Source organism: Dromiciops gliroides, chromosome 2, assembly GCF_019393635.1.
Source record: "Dromiciops gliroides isolate mDroGli1 chromosome 2, mDroGli1.pri, whole genome shotgun sequence".
NCBI lineage: Eukaryota > Metazoa > Chordata > Mammalia > Microbiotheria > Microbiotheriidae > Dromiciops > Dromiciops gliroides.
In genome coordinates this window covers 506,237,551-506,242,884 of record NC_057862.1, presented here as the reverse complement: position 1 = coordinate 506,242,884, position 5,334 = coordinate 506,237,551, and positions in this window count along the sequence as shown.

The following is a 5,334-nucleotide window of genomic DNA, read 5'->3' as shown; positions in this document are numbered from 1 at the left end:
TGAAAATTACAACTCTACCCATAAGTAAAGGAACACTGTTTTATACAGAGGTACACAGATTAGATATATTTTTTTTTGGAGCCAACTTTTGAAATTACAAAGGGAAAATGGAAAGAAACCATTAATGGTTATGATAGATTGCCTTCTTACCATTTTGTAGTTATAATTGGATATCTCCCATAACTGGAATACTCTCCCTCTTCCTCTCAGCTGCTTGGATTTCCTGGCTTCCTTTAAGTTCCAGCTAAAATCCTTTCTACAAGAAACCCATCCCAATGTCACTTATTGTTAATGCCTTCCCTCTCTTCATTATCTCTAATTTGTCCTATCTTGTTTGTGCATGGTTGTTTTCATGTCTCCCCCATTAGAGTGTGAACTCCTTGAGAACAAGAACTATCATTTGCCTTTATTCCCACTGATTCATATCATGCTAGGCACATACTAGATGCTTAATACATGTTGTTGAATGACTATATGAGTACTTAGGGGTATAACTAGTGAATCTTGGGGATTATCACTTTGCCATCAAAATATTCCAGGATCTTGGTCCTCATGACTACCATGGAGATTGTGCATTAGTTACTCCCACATCAGATAACAGATTCAGAATAGCGTTCTGAAAATGCCAGTCTAAAAAAAAAGTACAAATCTTTTAGAAGGAAAATCAGTAAGGTGATTTTAAAATTTTCTAGGTTTATACACTAGGAGATTATGTGATAAAGTTTAGCATATTAGATTCTTAGAATTCCTTGGTTAGGGAGGGTCTTTAGTTCATAGCAGTTAGATGTGGAGATGATTTTTAGACCACCCAATCCTATTCTTTCATTTGGATAGAAGAGGAAACTGAGACTCAGGGAGGAGACAAACCTTGTTCAAATCTACTTGGGTAATATTTAATAGAATAGTGATTTAAACTCAGGACCTTTGATTTCAGCTCCCACTGGAGTTCTTTTCATTATGTCATTATTTTACACTTTGAATCACAAGGACCTGTAGATTACAGTGTGATTCTGAGGTCATTACTAAAGGGTTAATGATAATAATTCACATTTATACCACTTTGGGGCTTTTGAAGAATATTCATCACAAATAGCCTGGTGAGACATGTATTGAGAATATTTTTACCTTCACTTTATACATAAGAAAACTGAGACTTAGGAAAGTAAAGAGACTTGCCTCATCTTATGGTATCAGACAGATCAGATAATTTACATTGTGTGAGAGCCAGGACACAAACTCAAGTCCTTGAGACTCAGAAAAGCAGGCTTTTCACTCCTTCCTTAATAAAAGCTTAATGAATGACTTCATGACCACCTAGAAGAACAACTGTTATGCCCTGGGGATAAAGAAAGCTTAAAGATATGTACAATGCAATAATGGGGTTGATGGTGGACTAGATGACCTTAAAAGTACGTTCCAGCTTTAAATCTATCTTATGAGACTATCATACCTGATATGACAAATACAAAAAGAAGTGTAGTAGTAGTAGCAGTGGTGGTAGTGGTGGTAGTGGTAGTAGTGGTAGGAAGAGGAGGAGGGGGAAGCATGATAACAACAACAACAACAATGATCCCAGAGTAAATCAAGTTGAAAATTATTGTCCCATATAAAATGCATTGAGATAGGAATATCACAACCACATCTTTTTCCACTAGAGAGATAAGTGGCAGCTCTAATGAATTTTATTTGATACCAGCCCTAGGCAAACTTGTAAAGCAGCTGGACTTTGCTATAAAAACCTCCTCCTCATCTTTCCACCTTATTTCCCTCAGAGTCATCAATTCCTTTTACCTCTCAGGTAGCTGAAGCTTTCTTGGTGTGCTCATCCCTTTTGTCTTGGGGAGCTCTTTAATTAAAAATTACAGAAGCACCTAGTTGCAAAGAACTGAAGAAGCTGTCTATTCTGTATCTGAACAGGAATATGTACTGCTGTAGGAAGAGTGCTGGCTTAGGAGTCAGAGGATGTGGATACAAATCCCACCTATGATGCTTAGTATGTGTGTATGACTTTGAGTGAGTCACTTACAGATAATTTGCCTGGACTTTGGATTTCTTGCCTATAAAATGAAGGAGGTGAACCAAATTATCTTTGAGATACCCATGCAAATATTTATCTATGATCCTACCATAATTTTCATGAGAGTGGGAAGAGAACTGAATCTGAAGTCTGGGAACCTGGGTTTGAGTCCTGCTTCCATTTCCTGAATAAACTTGGGTAAGTCATTTAACCTGTTAGAGCCTTGGTCATCTCATTTATAAAATGAACTTGTTGGGTTGGAATGAACTTGGAAGTTCCTTTTAGCTGTAAATCTTTGGCCTTATCTTATGATCCTCTACCTTGTCCTTAAGAAATGACAGTATTCTGTAGAAAGAGGTAACAATTGTTAGTTGAAAGTTGAGTAAGATGAATTGACCTTGAAGCCAAGGAAGCACTGATAAATATAGGATTCAGTTTTATCTTCTATAAATTTATGATTTGGAATAGATACTCATTTTACTTTTAATTTTTTAAAAAATTAATAAGCATTTAAAAATTAATCTTCCCAGCGGTCTGCTAGTATATATTTTATAACTGGCTCTTCAAAGAAAAAAAAGAATGAATGACACACTGAAGTTTGTTGTGCATTATTAACATTTTCTCCATCATTTATTTAAGTTTGGATAATCAGCAAAGCAATAAATCAAACATCGATTTAGAGGATTTGTTGATTCTCAAGGTATAAATACTTACATGGACAATTTAATAATTGGCTATTGCAAGCTGGCTAAAAATGGCTCTAGCACACCACTGACCCCTTTTCTCTCACTACTCATCTTGAGAAAAATTTTTAAAAAGAACTTGATAGCTGCATAATCTAGTAAAATGTATTTTCATATTAGTCACATTTAAAAATGCCTCTTCCTGATTTTTAAGTTTATCACTTCTCTGTCAGGAGTGAGTGGTATGTTTCACTTTTAATTCTTTTGATTTCTTTATTCTATATTCTTTCAAATTTTTTTCTCTATATGTTGCTATCATTGAATAAATTGTTATCCTAGCTTTACTTACCTTGTTCTCCATCCCTTCACTGAGATCTTCTTTATTTCTTTTGAAATGGTACATTTCTTGATTTCTTATAGCACAGTGATATTCTATTACAGGCACATACCACAATTCATTTAGCCATTCCCCTGTAAATAAGTACCCCCATAATTTTTCATTATTTTGCTACCATAAAAAGAACTGCTATAAATATTTTTGTAGCTATACTTTGCCTCTTTCTTTGATTTCTTTTGGAAATAGATGTATTGTATATTTGAGTAAAAGGATAAACACAATTTGGCAAATTTTTGAACATACTTCTATATTTCTTTCTAAAATGGCTGGATAAATTTACAACTTCACCAACAAGGCACCAACATATCTGGTTTCCCACAACCATGCCAACATTTGTCATCTCTCTTACTGGAGCCACACTGTGTGTTTCATCTTTGTGCTTCTGGAATTATGGTTTGTCATTGAATGATTAGAGTTATAACGTCTTCCAAACTGTTTTTTTAAAATTATTTAATGCTATTTTATAAACTTTTCTATTTCTACTCAATTCATTCTGAATTGTCTTACAGCTATTGCTAGTTTTCTGTGATACAATTTATTTCATCATTACTTATGTCACAAAATTCCATTACATTTGTGTACTGTTATTTATTTATCCACTCATCAATAGGTAGCCGTCTCCTTAGTTTTCCATTTTTTGCTTTTAAGAAAAATACTACTACAAATATTTTTGTATTTTTATTTCTTTGATCTCTTTGGGACAAAGATGTAGTAGAGGTATTGGTGGTTCAAAAGGTATGCTCAGTTTAATGACTTTTTGAGAAAAGTTCTGTATTGCTTTTCCAAATTGCTTTCCCAAATAGTTAAACCAGTACATTCATTAGTGTGCTGAATATGTTATTGATACAAAACAAGTGGCTAGCTGCAGAGGACTTGGATCATAATCAGAATCAACAGGATTTCCAAAATGGTAGAGTAAAAATGGAGATTGCTGAGAAAATTCTTTCCTACCTTACCATTGGGGCATATTAAAATGTAGATATCCCCATTGAGATGTTTTATCCCAAAGGCCTTTAGGCTGTTCAGTGGCTGCAAACATAAATGGGTCTGGCCTCTAGCCTTATGGGTTTTATGGCTGAATTTCCAAATAGTTTTATGAAAGCCAGATTTGCAGTAAAGGCTTTTCACCATTACTATGTTTTATACATTCAGGAAGAACAAATGCTGTTTTGATCACACCCGACTTTTTTTTACAAGCAATTAATTTTACTTCTCGTATGAATGACTGAGTGATTACGTACAAATTCTCTCAAGATTTTCTTTCTTTTTTTGCCTTACACTCTCCCAGGACCTATAATTTCCTCACTAGAATGAAGATAGCAATCCTTTCTCAAAAAAAAAAAAACCAATAACAACAAAAAAACAAACAAACAAAAATCTCTTAGAGTTGTTGTGGTTCTAAAATTTATCATCATGAAACCAACCTGTTGATAAACAATGATAAATCAACAGTATCACTTCCTGTTAAACGTTCATAATAAATATATACTCTTTGCTATCTAAGTCCCAAAGGACTTCATAGCTATTATCTCCCTTGATCCTCACCAGGAAATCCTGAAGACACTACAGATATTATCATTTTCATTGAATAAGTGAAAAAATGTGTCTCAGAGTTTTGTGACTTGTCCAAGGTCATATTGCAGTATCCAAGGTTACTGTAGTATGTGGAAGAGATGAGATTCAAGCCCAGCTCTTCTGAATCAAAGTCTAGTGCTGTTTCTATTAAACCCTAACTGACCCTCCCTATGTTGATAAGTCCATTTATATGCACAATTAAAATAAGTAACTCTGGACTGTCTTTCCCATATCATCTAAGTAGCTGAGAAATTCATGCTTATGTACATTTCTTTCTTCTAGCATTTATCTCATTTGCTTACCTCTCCTTTTGATTTCTTAGTAGAGAGACTTTCATAATTTTTGATACCATTCAAAAGAGAAATAGACTACTGACTGAGGAAGTGGCTTTATTCAAAGCTTAGTGGACCAAAACTTTTAGAAAAATAGGGACCATATTCCAAACAGGCAGAATCAAGACAAATTGTGTCCAAATAGCCTTTCTTCAAGCTATCACTTCTTAATTGCTGGATTAAGGTCTCTATTGCAATCAAGAGAAAGATTTATAGTAAGATATCCCATGTGAATTGCCAAGGTACTATACCACTAATAATATTTGCATTGAATAAATCCATGTTTTTGGTGCATCTCTGGAACCATATGTTTATTAAAAATATACTTAA